Here is a 21,292-nt window from a genome sequence, read left to right on the forward strand (position 1 = left end):
TGAAGCCGGGAACCAGGAACCTCTTCCGGGTCTCCCACGTGGGTGCAGGGTCCCAATGCATTGGGCCGTCCTCAACTGCCTTCCCAGGACACAAGCAGGGAGCTGGATGGGAAGTGGAGCTGCCGGGATTAGAACCGGCGCCCATATGGGATCCCGGGGCTTTCAAGGCGAGGACTTTAGCCGCTAGGCCACCACACCGCCGGGCCCTACAATAAGCTTTAAAAAGAAATTGAAGAAGACTTCAAAAGATGGAGAAACATCCCATGTTCCTGGATAGGTAAAATCAATATTGTCAAAATGTCCATACCACCAAAAGCAATATACACATTCAATGCAATCCAAATCCAAGTATCCAAAACATTCTTCATAGAACTAGAAGAAATGATACAAAGATTCATCTGGAAACACAAAAAAACATGAATAGCTAAAACCATCCTGAAGAATAGGAAGTTAACAGAGGGAATCACAGTTCCGGACCTCTGGACATAGTATAGGGCAGTGGTTATCAAAACAGCCTGCTACTGGCACAAATATAGAGAGGAGGATCAATGGAGCAGAATAGAAACACCAGAAGGGAACCCACGCAGATACAGCCAAATAATCTTTGACAAAAAAAAAAAAAAAACAGATGACAAGATATGCAAATGGGAAGGTCTGTTCAATAAATGCTGTTGGGACAACTGGCTAATAGCCTGCAGAAACCAGAAGATTGACCCAAATCTCTCACCATACACTAAGATCAAATTTAAATGGATAAAAGACCTAAACCTACATCCAGAAACCTTCAAACTTTTGGAAGAAAATGTTGGAAACACCCTGCAAGATTTAGTTGTAGGACCTGACTTCCTAAAAAGAACAACAAAAGCAATAGCAATCAAGACCAAAATAAACAAATGGGACCTCACCAAACTAAGAAGCTTCTGTACAGCAAAGGAAACAATCCACAAAGTAAAAAAGCAGCCCACAGAATGGGAGAAGATCTTTGCACACTACATAAGTGATAGGGGGCCAATCTCCAAAATATACAAAAATCTCCAGAACAACCAAAATACCAAAACAAACAAACCACTAAAGAAATGGGCATGGGAAATGGTTAGACATTTCACAAAGGAACAAACCCAACTGGCAAATAAATATAGGGATAAATGCTGAAGTTCCCTGGCAATAAGGGAAATCCAAATTAAGGCATCAGTGAGGTACCACCTAACACCAGTAAGAATGGCTCACATACAAAAAAACCACCAACAACACTTGCTGGCCAGGATGTGAGGAAAAGGGAACCCTTCTCCACTGCTGGTGGAAATGCAGGTTGGTACAGCCTCTGTGGAAATCAGTATGGAGAACACTCAAACAACTCAAAATCTTCATACCATATGATCCAGCAATACTACTCCTAGAAATATATCCAAAACACCTGTTGCATGAGAATCCTTCATGCAACCCTATGTTCATAGCAGCACAATAAATAATTGCAAAAACTTGGAAGCAACCAAAATGCCCATCAACATAAGACTGGATAAGAAAGCTATGGTTCATTTACTACTCAGCTATTAAAAAAAAAAAAACGAAATGCAGAAATGCGCCCAACTGGAAACTATTATGCTTAGGGAAATGAGCCAATCGCAGAAGGTTAGATACCATAATTTTGCCTTAATTTAAGATGAAATGAGGACAATCTGAAAAACAGCACCTGTAAACTGTAATATTAGTTCAACCTCTAACAGCCTGTATTGTATACAATAAAATATTGTGATGTAATCAATGAACCAACAATCAATGTGAGTCAGATTGCTCGTGGTCTACATCAAAGAATTGTAAAACCTAATGCACTTTTAAGACCCTGTGCTTCTAGGAAATTGGGCAGGAGACCAGAGAAATCTTTCATCTCCCTAGAATGTGTGAGGAAGACGTGAAGTATAGCCTATCAAGAACATATCAGGTAACTCATAGACAACAGACTCTAATCAACATTAGACAATAGTAAAACCACAGACATACAGGGGGAACCAAGAGTGATCCTGACAACCTCTTAACAGGAGGTCATATGCACAGAACAAGGGGGACCCCAGAGTGGAGCAGGTGGACAGGAGGAGGCTTGTATCCCAAGTTTGGAGACTCCGGGATCCTCACCAAGGACTATCAGTAGGGACACCAAGCACTACATCCCAACTACCCAAGGAGACCATGGGGAATTGGAGTGCCTTCAGAGGCCAAGAACTCTGAGGTCATATCCACCCCCATCTGGATCCACCACATGGGATGGAAGAAGCCAAAATCCTTCCTCTCAGGATCCGAGGTTGTCGGAACAACAGCCAGGTGCCCTGAGGGGTCTGCAGAAACATAAGAACAGTAAACTTCCTTTCGGACTAGGAAGAGGAGCTTTCTCTGGTCCTTGCTTAGTTCCAACTTTAGATCCCCACCCTCTCTTGCAATGACTTTCAGGGTCACTCTGGAGACCACCCCCCCCCCCAAAAAAAGCAAACAAAAAATTTAGAATAGACAGAGAACCACAAGGAAAGCTTAGAACTAGACAGGAAATGGTCAGCAGGGATTCACACATACCTTTGCTAAGTAGGACACAAGGATTAGTTACTCCTCACTAGGGTATTGAAGATTTCTCTACACACCCCTCCTAAAACTGTTCTGCACCTCAACTGTTAACATATGCCTTGTTAGAGTTATAAGGCAGTATAGACTACCCTAAAATCTGCCAGGTTCAGTAAAAAATATGCTTCAATACAATAAACTGCTAAATACTAAGATGAAAATAGACACGAGACAGCTGAATAGTATCCTATAGCCATTTTAAGGATGGATAGAATCCTTTGTATATAAACTAAAATTGAAATGTCAATGAAGCAGTCACAGGATGTGGTTAAGAACTTGCATTTTCGGTGCCCAGCGGCGTGGTGGCCTAGCAGCTAAAGTCCTCGCCTTGAAAGCCCCGGGATCCCATTTGGGCGCCGGTTCTAATCCCAGCAGCTCCACTTCCCATCCAGCTCCCTGCTTGTGGCCTGGGAAGGCAGTTGAGGATGGCCCAATGCATTAGGACACTGCACCCGCGTGGGAGACCCGGAAGAGGTTCCTGGTTCCCAGCTTCGGATCGGTGCGCATCGGCCCGTTGTGGCTCACTTGGGGAGTGAATCATCGGACAGAAGATCTTCCTCTCTGTCTCTCCTCCTCTGTGTATATCTGGCTGTAATAAAATAAATAAATCTTTAAAGAAAAAAAAGAACTTGCATTTTCTAACATATCGGTCACTCAATACCATGTCAATTAACTCCATAATGTTGTAAACTGCTGTTGATGTTATGTTATGGCTTTTAATTGGTCAGGACGATATTCTGCCAGCTCTGCTTTTAGAGCAGAGATTGTCTTCCCAAGAAACTGTTGAATTTATCTGGACAATTATATGCTGGACTCTATGCATGGTACATGCTTGCAATGAAAGAAGCATGACTGGATTTGAACTGTAGTACTGCAATAAGGTGGAGTAATCCACCATGGGGGGACGGTATGGGAGGGGTTTGGGGAATGTCAAAGCCTATGAAACGATGTCATAAAATGAAATGCAATAAAAAAAGAATTTACAACAAAAGCTAAGGCTGCTTCTCAGGCTGCAGTGTCCAAATATGCTCATATTCTAGCAAGAGGTTGAAAATTTAGATCTCTCCACGTAAACAGCCTATTCATTATGGTTTTTTTCTGAGACTTCAAGCTAATTTGTCTTGTAAGGCATTGCCAGATCCATTGTACACCAGCAGAGTTCTTAACAGAACCACAAAACAAGGGCTGAATGAAGTTCAGGTTTCATGAAGTGGAATCAACATGATGTGGAATCCATTTGCAGTAACTAGTGAAGATATAATTGATGCATTCACTTTATCAGTTTGTTTTTGCTAGCCATAAAACAAGACATGTTTTTTTCCCTCCATCAGCCAATAACCTAAAACAGTTTCCATCAGGGGATATTCCAGTATCATTTTCAAAGTCCTTTACTTCTGTTTCAGTGTAAATTGGAAAGGTCTCAACAGCTTCCCTGGGTATTATTATTCCCCAATTAAAGGTTGTGTTTTCTCTCAAGTGAAAACCTTGAGTCTCTAAGCTGTTAATTAATGGTGTCAAAAACAAGAGCCATCATTCCTACTGAGGTGACAAACAAGTAGTGAAATCAGGATAGGAATTCCAATGGCAGCAGGCAGTACAGGATTCTTGGAGCAGGGCTGATTGTCCCCTCTGAGTCGTAACCTGATGGAAACAGAAGAGCTCATCAGGGAGAGGTGTTCATTCCTTCAGGAGGTGCTTTGGAGCCATGTGAGCACGAAACATTCTAGGAATACCTCCTAGAAGCTCTTCTGAATACCTCCTAGAATACCTTCTGAAGCTCTTTATTTACTAACATTTTGAGATTCTCTGAAAAGGAGATATGTACTCAAAACTTAGCACCCATCTTCACTGAGACTTATGCCTAAACAAATCGTATCACTAAAATCTGCATATCTGCTACAAGTGAAATCACAGCTTGCATGTTATATATATGTGTGTATGTATATATGTGTGTATATATGTATACATGCATATATGTATACACACTGACTTTAATAGAAACAGCTGACATTTTAACTGTTTTAATTCCTGTAAACTATGTCACAAATGCAATTAATTTTTAATGATAAATCAGGCTATCTTTCAAATGCCTGCACTAAATGCTATATAAATGACTCATGAACAGATAGGATATTTTGATTTTCTGCAATCTTTGCAATCTTTGATTTTCAGTTTATTTTCAAAATTGTAAAGACTGCACTTGTTTTAAAACATCAAATAATAACAGCATATATTGATGACAAAGGAAATATTCACCTTCCCTGTTGCCTCCCTCTCACTTTGTCTTTCTTAGATCCTTCCCAAACAGTGATCAAGGTAAAATTTGTCTATTCATTAGCATACACATTTAAATACAAAAATGTGTGTAAATAAATTGGTGTCATCATAAACCATTGCAGTGATCTGAAATTTTGTCTTTTTTTCTGTTTGAAAAAATATGTCTTATATTTTCTAACTTTTTAAAATATCCATTACACAAGGCAGCCATTCAGTTATTCTTGAATATCAATTGTATTCCAGTGAATAGTTCAGTGTCTTAGTTTGTACTCATGCACGTACTATTAGAATATTGGTTCAAGACTTAAATATCTGTGTACATAGAATTTGAAATCTAGCACAATAACTAGAAATTATTTTGAAAATGTGATTTATCCAAAGAATTTCAATAAATTTGCATTCCTACCAATATGATAGTTAAACAAATTTTCATTACTACCAGTGTATGAGCTAACCACACATCTGAAAGAGCTTGATAAACAGCACCACAGATATTCCAAGATTAGCAAGAAAAAAACAAATAACCAAAATAAGGGAAAATAAACTAAATAGAGACCAAAAAAGAAATACCTAAAATCAATGAATCCAAGAGCTGGCTCTATAAGAAAATCAACAAAACAGGCACCCCAGTAGCCCGACTAATCCAAAAAAAAGGGAGAAGATACAAATCAATAGGACCAGAGTCTAAAAGGTCAACAAATTCCTCGGACATATATAAATTTATTAGGAACTATTACTATCAACTATATGCCAACAAATCAGAAAACTAGAACAAATGGACAGATTTTTGGACACACGCAATCTACAAAACTGAATCATGAGGCAATTAATAATCTAAATGGACCTAAAACAAGGAGTGAGAGCTACAGACTGATATCACTGTAGAACACAGACCAAAGATTCTGAACAAAATACTAGCCAACAGGATCCAACAGTATTCACCTAGACCAGGAGGGATTTATCCCTGGCATGCAGGGATGCTTTAACATTTGGAAATCAATAAATGTGATTCACCACATCAACAAGTTTAAAAATCACAACCATATGATCATCTCAATAGATACAGAGAAGGCATTTGACAAAATTGGATACCACTTTATGTTAAAAACCTTAACTAGGATAGGCATAGAAGGAACATTCTATAACACAATCAAAACAATACACAAAAAAACCCAATGTCAGCACCATACTAAATGGGGAAAGACTGGAGTTTTTTTCATTAAGATCTAGAGTTAGTCAAGGATTTCCATTTTCACCAATGCAACTCAATATAGTATTAGAAGTCCTTGCTAGAGCTATAAGGCAAAATAATAATAATAATTATTATTATTATTATTATTATTAAAGGAATTCAAATTGAAATTGAAGAGTTAAAATTATTCCTGCTTGCAGATGACACAACTCTCCAAACAGTAGAACCAAAAGACTCAATCAAGAAAGAGACTATGAGAACTCGACAGAGAATTTGGCAGGGTAGCAGAATACAAAATTAATGAACATAAATTGATGGTGTTAGTATACACAAATAACTTCATGGCTAAGAAAGAAATTGTAAGTACAGAGATGGTGGCATAGAGGCTAAAATACTCACCTTGAACGTACTAGGATACCATATGGACACCAGTTCTAATCCCACCAGCCATGCTTCTTATCCAGCTTCCTGCCTGTGGTATAGAGAAGCAGAAAGGATGGCCCAAAGCCTTGGGACCCTGCACTCATGTGGGAGACCTGGAGGAGGAAACTTCTAGCTGCTGGCTTCAGACTGGTTCAGCTCCTACTGTTACAGTCACATGGGGAGTGAATCATCAGACAGAAGATCTTCCTCTCTGTATATCTGACTTTGCAATAAAAATGAAATCTTCTAAAAAAAAGAATTATGCTATAATAATCAACATTCAAAAATAATAAAAATAAAATAGTGGAGAAGACTCTCAAATACCTTGGAATTAACCTAACATCTGTGGAAGGCCTCCATAATGAAAATTATATAGCATTAAAAAAAGAAATAGAAGAGGTCATTAAAAGATGGAGAAACCTACAGTGTTCCTAGATCAGCAGAGTCAACATCATCAAAATGTCCTTATTACCAAAAGTAATATACAGATTCAATGCAATCCCAATCAAAATCCAAACAAGATTCATCTCAGAAATACAAAAGATAATACAAAAATTCATCTGGAAGCAAAAGAGACCATGAATAGCTACAGGTATGCTGAAGAATACAAATCAAACTGAAGAAATCACAGTTCCAGGCCTCAAAACATACTACGGGGCAGTGGTCATCAAAATAATCTGATACTGGTATAGAAATAGAGATCAATGCAACAGATTAGAAACCCCAGAAGTGAGCCCACATATGTACAGCCAGCTAATCTATGAAAGGAGAACTGAAAATAACCCAGGGTAAAGCATGGGTTCTTCAACAAATGCTATTTGGGCAGATGGATAGCAGCCTGCAGAGTTATGAATCAAGATTCTCACCTCTAACCTTATACAAAAACCATCTCTAAATTGAACAAGGACCCAAATCCGTACACTAATTATTAGTGGAAAACATAGGAAGCATTCTCCAAGATACAAAAATTGGAAAAGACTTCTCAAACAAGTTACCAAAAGCTCAGGCAGTCAAAGCCAAAATAAACAAATGGGACCACATTAAACTAAAAACCTTTGATACTTCAAAGGAGACCATCCACAGAATAAAAAACGAACTAATAGGATGAAAGAAAATCTGCACACTACACAACCAGTGAGCCTGATATTTAGGATTTACGAACAGCTTCAGAAACTCAATGGCAGCAAAACAAACAACCCTGTGAAAAGATGGCAAAGGAAATTAACAGACATTTTTCAAAAGAACAAATTCAAATGAATAAGACATGAAAAAATGCTAAAGCTCACTAGCCATCAGGGAGATACAAATGAAACCCACATTGAGGTTCCACTAACTGCAGTGAGATTGTCCTACATTCAGAACTCTACCAACACTACCTACTGGCATACATATGGGGAGAAAGGTACCCTCCTTCACTGTTAGTGGGAGTATAATTTAGTACAACCACTTGGAATCAGTATGGGGAGTGCTTAGAGAACTCCAAATAAACCTGCCATATGACCCGGCAATCCCATTGCTGGGAATATATCCAAAGGAAGTGAAATCTGCATATGAGAAAGAGATCTGTAATCCTATATTTACAGCAGCGCAATCTGCAACAGCGAAGACATGAAAATGACCCAGATACCCGTCTAAAGAGGAGTAGATAAAGAAACTGTGGTATATCTACTCCACGGAATACTACTTAGCCATCCAAAAGAGTGAAATTCTACCATTTGCAACCAGATGGTCCAAAATAGAGACCATTATGTTCAATGGAATAAGTCAATCTCAAAAGGACAAATATTACATGCTCTCTCTGATATGAGGCAACCTTCATGGAAAATACAAGATCAATAGCTCTTTCAATACTGTTTTTGCTGCAACTTGTTGGGTCTGGAAATTTTTGTTTTTATTTTCATTCCTTCAGAAAAATTTGTTTTTCTAATTGATTTCCTCACTAATAGGTCACAAAATAGCCACATTTGCTCTAGGTAGGGCTTTGATTTTCTTTATCATTTATTGAGCAACTCATTGTTCATACTGTAGTATGTTGTTTAACTTAATGTTGCACATGTTCTGTTTTTCTTCATGTTGAGTTTGTTTTATGGCTTTTGTTTAAGGGGATGTACAGTAACGATGTAGTCGAGACTGTTACACACAGATGTGAAGATACATTGCAGTGTACATCTCCACTTCCAAATCAAAGGTGACTTCCAATGATACTGTTGAATCTTTCTTGACAATAGAGTGCTGGACTCTGCCATTGTCTGGATCCACAATGTCAGGATACACTTAAATTGTAGAATAATGGACTTATGATTGATTGTCTTACTATAGTACTACTGTAATTACATGGGAGAAATTTGGGGGGTAGGGATCGGGAATGAAGAAAATATGATTTATTCAAAGAGTTTCAACATATTTGTATTCTTATAATATCATAAACAAATTTATTATTATTACAAATACAGATCTAAAGTTGTCATTTACCTAAAATTCAGCCAAATGGGTTAAACTATCACTTCTTCCTCTGCTTTTCATATTGCAGAATAACTAGACTTTTAATTAATTTACTTAATGTTCTTCTTGACTTCCAGATGACTTCTATATATTAAGGTTGATTTTATTATATGTACATACACATTTTTCATATCTGTTAATTTCTGTGTATCTTTTATTGCATTCAATTTTTTTTTGCAACATGTTTAAGAAAAAAAATCCTGGGCCCAACGCGGTAGCCCTGCGGCTAAAGTCCTCACCTTGAATGTGCCAAGATCTCATTTGGGCACCGGTTCTAATCCCAGCAGCCCTGCTTCCCACCCAGCTACCTGCCTGTAGTCTGGGAAAGCAATCAAGGATGGCCCAGAGCCTTGAGACCCTGCACCCACAAGGAAGAGCTGGAAGAAGCCCCTGGTTCCTGGCTCCAGATGGGCCATTTGAAGAGTGGATCAGTGGATGGAAGATATCTCTCCTCTGTATCTCCTTCTCTCTGGAAATATGCCTTTCCAATAAAAATGAACTAATTAAAAATAGTTTGAAAATAAAAACCGTGCAACCATAAAACACTAACCAAAATGAAACTGTTTGATTTCATCCATTATTTTTCTGAATACTGCTTCTGCACCATTCTCTCTCTCCTCCTCTTCTGGGATTCTCACCCAAGAAATAATAGAATAATAAAGAGACAAAAGAAAGTAAAAATGCTTAGACTTGAAAGTTCTATTTTCCACCTATATACTTCCATATTATCTCAAATTTTAATATAAACATCTATTTTTCTTTGTCTGTTGAATCACTCTCCAAGCAGTCGCAGCAGCCAAAGCTGAGTCAATTCGATGCCAGGAGCCAGATTTTTTTTTTCCTGAGTGTCCCACATGGGCGCAGGGTCACAAGGCTTTGGGCCATCTTCTACTACTTTCCCAGACTATAAGCAGGGAGCTGTATGGGAGGCAGGGCCGCCGGGATTAGAAATGGTGACCATATGGAATTCCAGAGCATGCAAGGCAAGGACTTTAGCAGTTAGGCTATTGTGCCAGGCCCAACAACTTCTATTCTCATAACTTGACTTTTTAACTAAAAGAGTTACTATGGAACATATAGCTATACTCTACCTGAGAACCCTCTGTTCTTATTCATATATTGTAGCATTAGGATTCAAGACTGTCATGCCAAATATGCAGGATATTCAACCTCGTTCATGACAATGTTGAAGTCACAGGAAACAGTTCTGAGATCTGGAACACTGAACTGAATTTATTGATGTAAGATCTACAGCAGGCAAACTTTATGAAACTGACATTTGTCACATCACTGGGTATTTCTGGAAGTCTTTAGAAAAATTAACTCAAAAATTAGAATTCATGGTTTAAATAAATACAAATTAGAATACATCATGACTTGGTTAACTACACTAATGGGATAGCATCTGCCTTCACTAGCTGGTAGAGTCTTTGCCAACTTCCCTAGTATGTATTTGGAGAAACCCCAAATTATAAAACTTCGAAGTATGACACGAACTTGTAAGTCTGGTCTACTTAAACAATTATGGAGAAAAATGCTTTATTTTATACTTGGTGTAAAACATTTTTAATAGTAAAATAACAAAATTTGCATTTTTTCATAAAACGTATTTTCTTTGTATCCCTTCATCCCCAGCAATGATACCAATTTTGAAACAGCAAAAATACTGATTAAGACTATACACACAAAGATTGGTAGAAATCTTGGTGGGGAAGCAAAGAATGACAGAGGATATTTAGAATACACAGTTTCAAGTGCTAAAAGCAAAGAAGTAGATATAGAAAGAAATAAAACTAAACATACCAAAATAAATAGATTTGTGTAGAAGCTTTTAAGTTGTACTGCATTAAATCATTAAGGACTTACCATAAGAGAACCACTGCTCAAAATAAAACTATTTCCCAACCTCATGCCTATCAGATTAGTAATCTGTGTGTATGGGAGTTTCATATAGTGAAAGCTGTTTTTGTTTTCTTTTTTAAAGACCGCTTTAAATTTCAACACCACTTATTCAAAAAAAAAAAAAAAGCAAAGAAGTTTAGGTGATTTGTAGAGTGCCTTACTCACTGTAGAACCTAAATAAAGTTGTTTAAAAAAACTATTTATTTTTATCAGTAAAGCAGATTTGCAGAGAAAAGGAAAGACAGAAAGATCTTCCATTCACTGGTTCACTCCCAAAGTGACCTCAATAGTTAGAGCTGAGCCAACCTAAAACCAGGAGCCAAGAGCTTATGGGTCTCCCACGTGGGTGTAGGGTCCCAAGATTTTGGGCCATTCTCGGCTGCTTTCCCAGGCCATAAGCAGGGAGCTGGATGGGAAGTAGAGCAGCCAGGACACAACTGGCACCCATATGGGATCATGGCGCATGCAGGGTGAGGACTTGAGCCGCCAGGTTATCATGCTGGGCCCGGGACCTAAATAAAATTCTGTTGAGCTCTGTGAGAATGACCATCTGAAACATGTTTGGTTCCTTAGTAATTGCACTTGAAGTGTAATCATTTCACGTGCATCATTTGTAAGGAATATTCACAACAGCATGTGAACATCACTACAATTTTCTTTCACTTTATGTCTTAAGTATTTCCCAAATGATCTAGGGTCAAAAGCACAGTTACAAGCTGAGTCCAGTTATTTGCCCTTCGAAAGTCATGCCCCTAATAAATTAAGATACTTAAAGCAAGTTTTTAGTTCTTTTATCACATTTAAAATATCCAAGCTATCTAAAAATTCTGTTATCCATTCTGCCATTTATACCACATTATAAACACAAATCTCATTGAAAGTACAATTGGACAGAGCCAAATGTTAAAAATCTTCCTTTACTATGTCATTATAGACATGGCTATTTTCCATCATTTTCTTGTTTTTGTACTTTCAGATACCCCAAAAAGTAATAATCTGTAAAATACTCAACAGAATGCAAGAAAGAAAACTACAGGAAATTCCAAATAAAACCCAGCAGGAAACTTGAACACTGTCTTATTGTTTTGAAGGAGAAAAGGAAGGGCCTTCCAAAATGCTAATATCAGTACAGCTTTTTTGAATCATCCCCTTATCCCCCACAACACCTGGCATATTACTTTGCATATGTACATAATCAATATTTAAATGAATGGGTGGATGCATTTGAAGCATAGATTTTCAAAATGCTATATTTCAATCTCCCCTCCCCTTAAATCTAACACCAAGCATTCATGTACTCTTTGAAACCTGATCCCACTGAGATGCAAAAATAGGATTTGGGCCTATTAAGGTCACAAACTACTCAATATCTGGCGTTAAATATAACACATATGAGATCCTTATGTGACTATGTTTACTTAGCTTATACTGCTATTTTATTAGAAAATTGCATTTTAAAAAGTTTGTAGAGAATGGAATCAATAAATAAGCTTATCCATGTGCAAAGAATAAATCCATGCATACTTTTATCAAAATGCACATGATCCATGAAATGTTTAAGACCTCTTATTTCATATTTTGATTTCAAATTGTTTGCACTGAAATAAATTTTCCTAGAACTTGGTGGCTTAGAACAATATTGTCATCTGTTAGGATTCTGTAGGAAAACTGGAGTTAATCTGGGGCTACTTAAGTGGCTTTGACTCGGCAGTCATTAGTGCTAGAGTTAACTGAAAGCCTGACTGGGCTGGCCAGTCAAGACAACTCATTCTCCCAGCTGGCAGCTGACAATGGCTGCCCACCAGCGCTCAGCATGGCTGTCAGAACTCCTACACGTGGTTCTCCACCCACGTGTACAAGGAAGGAAAGAGTTGATTAGAGACTACTTCAAAGGTCAAATACCTCTGACATTTTAAATACAGTAGATGTAAATTTCTACATCTCAGTTGAGTGGCACTCACAAGTTTCAAAGAGTTTATGGGGAAAAAAGTGAATTAAAAGATAGGCTTGTTTAGCCATAGAAAATTTTATAATCCACGTGTATGAGGGCTCTTCAAAATGTCATGGAAATATGTGCTAAAAAAACACCTATGCTTGGATTTAAAACAACTTTTTCAAAATAAATTTATCTGTTCATTCAATTATTCACAAACTCTTGAAGTCCATTTGTATTGAAACTCATCATGAAATCCTTCCTGCCTAGCTGTGAACTGAACATTTGCATGCTAAACAACAACAATCTGCATGGTACACAGTCTTTAGGCAAACAGTCCCAACTAACACAATCCATTGAAATAACTTACTAAAGTGGAGAGAAATTCAATGGTATAGACCATCTCATTTAGTATAGTCCCATTGCTTGTAAGAAAACAGACGAAGCAGTACCTCCAATATCTCCTTGGAGTAAATATGCTTTCTTCTATATGACAGACTGAAACATTATGAAAAGTAAAACACAGTCTTTCCATTTCTCCAAAATCTTAGTGAAAAAAGTAAAGAAAGGTTTGCTTTGCCCTGATAATCTATTCAACAATTAACAATGAAAAAAAATGACATTTTCCATTCCTACAGTTTGTCAGAGTCTGCTTATTTTTAAAACTGACTTAATATTTATGAAAATCTGAAAAAGGCAGATATCATGAGCACTACTTGGGAATAAAGAAACTTGACTTATTTTTTAAAAATGCATTTATTTGAAAGGCAGAGTTATAGACTGAGAGAGAGAAAGAGAGATCTTCACTCCACAAATGGCTGCAATAAAATAAAAGGACTAGGTCAGGCCAAAACCAGGAGGCTAAAACCTCCTGTGGGTCCTCCAAATGGGTGACCCCCATTAGCTGGAGCATCTGCTGCTGCCTTCCCAGGAACACTAGCAGGCTGCTGAATCCAAAATGGAGCGACTGGGACTCTGACTGGTGTCCATGTTATATGTTGGCATTACAAGCTGTCCCCTGAAGTTCTTAAAAATTTAAAAAGGCAAACAAGTTTATTGAAGGAGTAGCCACAGGCCTAAAGTTTTTCTTACCCTATCTTGTCCCATGAGATAAAACGAGAATAGGTATGAATGTATATGTGTATGCATAAACACTTTCTAATATGTAATATATGTTATATATAGTATATTAGATATTATTGTATTATATGAATTACATTTACAAGGGCATGTACATTTGCAAGTACAAGAGGGTTTCAAAACTGTGGGAAAAAATGAATACTATGATAAACTATTCACGAATCTCCAAAAAAGTTGGGCCAAAGTGTTTATTTTTTTTACATCCACTTCTATGAATTTGTTGAAGTTCATTTTTGTGTGTTATGTGTGTATGATGTGTGTTTGTAAAACAAACTCCATAAACAAAGAAGTAACACAGCAAAAGTATACAACAAATTAAAGGAGGGGGCCCGGTGGCGTGGCCTAGCAGCTAAAGTCCTCGCCTTGAACGCACCAGGATCCCATATGAGCGCCGGTTCTAATCCCAGCAGCTCCACTTCCCATCCAGCTCCCTGCTTGTGGCCTGGGAAAGCAGTGGAGGACGGCCCAAGGCTTTGGGACCCTGCACCCACGTGGGAGACCCGGAAGAGGTTCCTGGTTCCCAGCTTCGGATTGGCGCTCACTGGCCCGTTGCGGCTCACTTGGGGAGTGAAACATCGGATGGAAGATCTTCCTCTCTGTTTCTCCTCCTCTGTGTATATCTGGTTGTAATAAGACAAATAAATCTTTAAAAAAAACTCAAAAAAAATTAAAGGAGGGAAATTTTTCTGAGAAGGAAAATGTACTCCAGTCTCACTCCACTGGTTCACTGATATATAAAAAGTGAAAAAGAAATATCTATATTCCTATAGAAGTCCTGGCAGGATTGTTTCACTTTCAGTGATTCGGGAAATGAAAGCAATCCAAACATGTGAGGAAACACATGAAATCATTTCTCAATAGGCAAATACTTGTTGGATAGCATGGTCATCCGAAATTTCTGTCATATATACTAACAGAACATTATAGCTAACAATAAATTACATTATTTGCCTTTATGACTAAGTCTTAATCAAAATAGAACAAATAGATAATTCAGTAGAGGAATCTAAAGTATTTTTTTTTCAGTTAAGGTTTAGAGTTTAGGATAGTCTCACCTGAGAAGAGAGAGAAAAGAGAGAGGAGAGATTAAATTCAGAATTTCAACAAAAGCTGGTGACTAGTGAATGTCAACACCCCTAGTCAAACTCTGAAAGATTTTGAATTATGTTATTTAAATATTAGCACAGATTCACTCTTGAAGAGGAAGCACTAAGATTTAAGTTGTTTATCTCTTAGATAGATTTAATTTAATATCATGCAAGGCAAACAGACCTTAACTGAATCTGATAAAATCGTGCTGAATCAATTGCACCTACTGCCTATTAAAAGAGAAAAGCAGACTACTATTGGTGATAATTAAATTAATTAAATTAATTAAATTATCAAGTATTTTGAAAGCTGAGATACAGTATCAATTATTTGCATGTGTCCAAAGGCCATATAAGACTTTTAATGTTAAGGAAATGCTTTTTTTTTAAAATTTTATGTGATTAATAACCTAAAAATTTGTATCTTTGAAGTCTTTTCTGGAATGTGTCTTCTTGAATAGATACTGAGGTCAAATAATCCTATGATGTTTTGTATAAACTGTCTTAACAGAAATACATATTGATTTGTGGATTCATTTTTGTATGAGTGGAACTCTTGTCAGTCACATCCACAATGCCCAACATGAGGACTCAGCTGATACTGTGGAAATTGGTGTGTCTTTCCTGGTCTAATGGGGAGGCCCACATTACATTGATTTCTGAATTGTATATACCCGTGTATTCCCTAGACTATATCACATAGATACCTTACAGAAACAGACGTTTTGGACATGTTGGACCAATCAAATATTTCAAAAGAGTCAAAACTGGCTAATTAAAGAGCCACACAATTTATAATTGAACTTAATTTGCTTTGGGTATTTCTCTTAACCACTTGGAAACATTGCATTTTACTGCAGTTGCTGATAAGGCTGATGCAGGGAAGTCGGTTTTATAAATAAAATCACAGAAGGTGGGGAAGCATACCTCATCCTCTTCCTTCACTTGATTGCCTTGCTTCATAAGCACTTAGAAGTTGGAGAAACAAGTGTTGTCTTTTAAATAAATCTCTTATCTCAGGTTAAAGGCAAAGATCTACTTCAGGCTGATGTCTAATGCACAGTGTCACAACCTCTGAAATTGAAGTCATTGAAAGATTTGGCCACACCCTATGAGATAAGAGATTGTCAGTGTTAAATTCATAGATAACCTTTAAGGGATTAAGCCCAAACATTTTGTTTCTAAGCAGCTTTCATTAAAGCAGGGCCACATTGGGTAAACTTGAGCTAGTATCCCTCTTCAAATGCCCCGTACTTTGCAATGATCAGCAAAAAGACGTTTCAGAGGAATGAATTTTTTTTTTATCCTTCTAAAAACGAGGCCATGGAAAAGGAAAAAAGAATGGCATGTAAAACTCAATCAACTTACCAATCTTCTCATCTCTCCACTGACCCAGACTACTATTGGTGATAATTAAATTAATTAAATTATCAAGTATTTTGAAAGCTGAGATACAGTATTTTCCACATTAAATCTCATCCTGGTAACACAACTTGCTTTCCAAAAATGTGTCTATCTCCTTTTCAAGGGCTTTTTTTTTTTTTTTTTTGCTCTGTAAAGATATTCTGGACTTTAAGATATGGCTTTGTGAGCTAATAGATTGTTCATTTATCCCTGAATCTACTCCATGCCTTTTTTTTTAAATATATTTTTGTTTTGAATTTTGAATTATGTGATACAATTTCATATAGGCTTGGATTTCCCTCCCACAAACATCCACCCCCAGACAGATTTTCCCCATTTTACTAATGGTGTAGTCCTTCATAAGGAATCATAATTCCATCAGTCTCTTATTTAAGTGTACCCCGACATTGTTGGTACAGACAATGTCAGACAGTCCAGCATCCCATTGTCTACACATGTCCAACAGTTTCATTGGGAATCCATCTTTCACTTGGAAGCAGGGATGCATGTTCCATTAAACCCCCGCATTTGTATATGATAGACCCCAGTACTCCATCACAATGTATTTTCATAATTGAGAAGCCATGAAACAATGTCAACAACTGGTATGAGTTAGAACAGCCACAACAATGACAACATTAACAACAAATTACAGCACCATGAAGAAACGAACCACTGAGTAACCAACACATGAGTGACAAAAAGGAAACACAAAAGTCTCTTGGGTAAGATGATGCCACTGTGTAGTCCATGAACCAGTGATGAATTTGACAAGAGAAAATAAATTATTTGAAATAAACAAAACTGAAATAAAAAAAATTAAAAGCACATGGATACAGCCAAAAAAAAAAAAAAAAAACAAAAAAAACAAGCAAACAAAAAACAGTATGGCAAAAAACAGTATGGACTGGATTATTGAAATTACACTTTCCATGCTGGTTTCCTTATATAAGAGACAACATATAGTATTTGTTCTTTTGTGATTGACTCACTTCACTGAGCATAATGGTCTCTAGTTGGGACCACCTAGTTGCAAATAGTATAATTTCATTCTTCTTAATAGTTGAATAATATTCCATGGCGTAGATGTACCACAGTTTCTTTAACTACTCTTCTTTGGACGCATATCTGTATTGTTTCCATATCTTTGCCATTGTAGATTGTGCTGCTGCAAATATAGGATTACAGATCCTAGTACTCCCTGCCTTTTTAATCCCCATTTGAACCCAAACTTCGCAAAATTCTGTTAAATGGTATTGGTCAAATCCATACACTTTTTCTGTTATTTTTAAATTTTACTTTCTTTTACTGTTCATTTATTTTAAATTTTCGTGCTATGATTTTGTATGTATGAAGATTCCTGCCTCCAACTCTTTCCTATTCCCTCCCTATCCACACCCCCATTTTCCTCATATTACACAATAGTAATAGTCCATCAACAGTCACAAGATCAACATGATGTGTACTGCAATGTATCTTCACTTTCCAATATGCTAATTTCCATGATACAGTTTATCTAGAAGAATACATGCTTATGCATGCTTAACTATATATCCATTTATTTCATATTTTGTATGAATGTTGCCTTGTATCAGAGAGAACACATAGTATTTGTCCTTTCAGGACTGGCTTACTTTACTGAGCATAATAACCTCCAGTCGGGGCCATTGTGTTGCAAATGGTAGAACTTCATTATTTGTAATAGCTGAGAGGTATTCCATTGAGTAGATATACTACAGTATCATTATCCATTTCTCTTTCGAAGGGCATTTGGGTTGTTTTCAATCTTCACTATTGGTTACCGTGCTTCTATAAATATAGGGTTGTGGGTCACTTTCTCATATGCAGATTTCATTTCCTCTGGACGTATTCCCAAGAGGTGGAATAGCTGGGTCATATAGTTGAATAATTTTCAGTTCTCTTAGCACTCTGACTTCCATACTGACTTTCATATTAGTTGAACTAGCTTCCGCTTCCACCAACAGTGGAATTCCATGCACTCCTGCTTAGATTCCAGAAGTGAATCTTAGTGTCACTGCAATCTCCATCACCTCGGAAAGAGCTGCGATTATCTTTGACTTCAGTCTTGAGTTTAGAATTAAAGATTTCTTTCTTTTTTTTTTTTTTAAAGATTCATTATTATTGGAATGCCAGATATACAGAGAGGATGAGAGACAGAGAGGAAGCTCTTCCATCCGATGTTTCACTCCCCAAGTGAGCTGCAACGGGCCGGTGCGTGCCGATCCAATGCCGGGAACCTGGAACCTCTTCCGGGTCTCCCACGTGGGTGCAGGGTCCCAAAGCCTTGGGCCGTCCTCCACTGCTTTCCCAGGCCACAAGCAGGGAGCTGCATGGGAAGTGGAGCTGCCGGGATTAGAACCGGCGCTCATATGGGATCCCGGTGCGTTCAAGGCGAGGACTTTAGCCGCTAGGCCCTAGAATTAAAGATTTCTAAGGTACTAGGCATTTATGATCATATATAAAGTTCATAGGCAACCCAGGATGATAGAGTAGATTGTTCACTAATTCTAAATATTGCAGGAGCATTTGAAAATACTTTCTTTTTATAGACTGGCAGTACTATTAAATGACATAGAAACATTAGATGGAAAGTTTTACCCATCATAGCACAATACAATGTATAAGGTATTGATTTCTTAATTTTGATTGAGTTAACTTGTATGAGCTTAAAAAAATCTTAAAGGGAACCCAAACAATCAGGTGCCAACCAAATTTCTTGACAGTTAATGAAAACAGTATTCAGTGCATTTTGCTTACAAAACCCAGAATAATCTCCTAAAAATATGTCATTGAGCTTCATCATTTATGAATTTGTTTTAGGGATATTGGGAAAACTAACTGTAAAAATATCTGTGAAATTGGCACATTTAACATATTCATTTTATTATTTATTTGCTGGGGAATTATAGAAAATATTTTAACAAAAGTAAATCATTCTGTGAAAATAAACAGGATTCAAATCCCACCTTTTCAACTGATTAGAATATTTCCTGCTGTTTATTGAAATGGTAACCCTTTACATCAGAGTTATGGAATTGAATGAGCTTGTCCTGTTTTATAAACGAAAAGATTCTTGCCATACTGTTTTTTCAAAAAAAAAAAAAAATCATCCCATTCATTCATCCAGAAGAAATATTTTCGGATTTGTATCACTCTGAGAAAACATTAAAATTTCATATTTTTTTTCTGAAATCTTATTCCTACTGAGTTAGCTTGTCATCTGTATAGAAAGAAGACTTGCTTTCAAGGAGAATGAAAAATGATTCTCTTCTATAATCAGGCACTCACCTCTGCGTCCTCCCTGGTAACATCAGCCATCATGACTCCAGCTCCCTAGCAACGCTCTCTATATCAGACAGCTTTATTTAAAACAATCTTCACTGGAGAAAAGGTAGTAGAAAAAGAAGTCACATAAAAACAAAAATGAAATATCCATGGGAATAGGTACAATGTATCTTTATGAAACCAAGCAATTTTCCTTGTTGAGTTTTACTAAAAAAATATGAAATTAAAGTACACATATTTATCAAGAGCTGCTTATATATATGTATGTATGTACGTGTGTGTATGTATGTATGTGTCGTATCAGGTAATTACTTTGCTCCTAGTGTTATATAAAAGGAATAAAACAACAAGCCAAACAAGCAGTAATAGTAGAGGAGGTGATTTCGTTCAAACCAAAAAGTTCTAAAATGCAACATGACAAATATGTCATGAGAGTTTTGTGTTACTTAACACAATTTTGATGCAACAGTTTGTCCTTTGAGTGTCATTGCCCTGTAGCCTCTGGGTGAGATGATTTCTATATTGAGTTGGTTCTCAGCACCAAAGGTCTGACAGAACACAGGAAAAGTTTAAACAAACAGTTCATTTATTTGAAACGGATTTACTACTGTCATTGGGAACACTGTGTCCCTCATGGCCACATTTTATGACCCATGCACCTGATGGGCTAGTTCCCGACAAATCATTCCTCAGTACCTGCTCACTGCCTGCCTGAGCCTTCCCCACAGGTTTTCTATAGGAGGCAATCCAACTTTTCACATCACATCTAGAACTTTCTCAGCCCTGAATTGGGAGCACAAATAATCATACTTCATTTTCTAATATCCAGCAAGAAAACTCATATTCATATTCAAGTGAAGAAGATTAAAATTTTTAAAAGTACTTCACAAAAATGATTGATATCTAAACCAGGAAATGCTTTACAGGGAAAACAAAGCTAATGATATAGCTTAAAAATCATATTATAAATGGTTTATAAACAATGTTTTCACAGATGTATAGATCTCAAGCTTTAAAAGCTCTTTGGCAAATCTTGTGTGGGGTTACCTTGAAAAACTTGTGAAACAAAAAGGCAAGCTAGTCACTCCTATGCTTACTTAGACAATGAAACAAAGACAGTGATTTTTCAATGTCATATAGTGCATTAGTGACGCAGTTAGAGCAGACTCAAGGTCTCCCAACTGTAAGTTACACATGGAGAGAAAGTTGGGCCTTTGTGAATGCGAGGAGGCCAGAGAACGAAGCCCTCTGTATCGGGCTTCAGCTTTTCCAGGAACCAGATAAGCCCCATCTTGATGTACATTTTTGCTCATCTTGCAGGCACTGCATGCTGTGCTTGTTCTCAACTCACAAGGAAAGATGAAAAACAATGCTAATTTCTAAGTATCTGGCTTTCCAAGGGATGGGGAATGCCATCAATATTAGCCACTAACCAAAAGACATACTGAGGGATCTAGTGAATTTTGCCATGTACAGTTACTGAGTTGCTCCTCACCAGGTACTAAGCACTAGGGAAAC

Source organism: Ochotona princeps, chromosome 7, assembly GCF_030435755.1.
Source record: "Ochotona princeps isolate mOchPri1 chromosome 7, mOchPri1.hap1, whole genome shotgun sequence".
NCBI classification, from domain to species: domain Eukaryota; kingdom Metazoa; phylum Chordata; class Mammalia; order Lagomorpha; family Ochotonidae; genus Ochotona; species Ochotona princeps.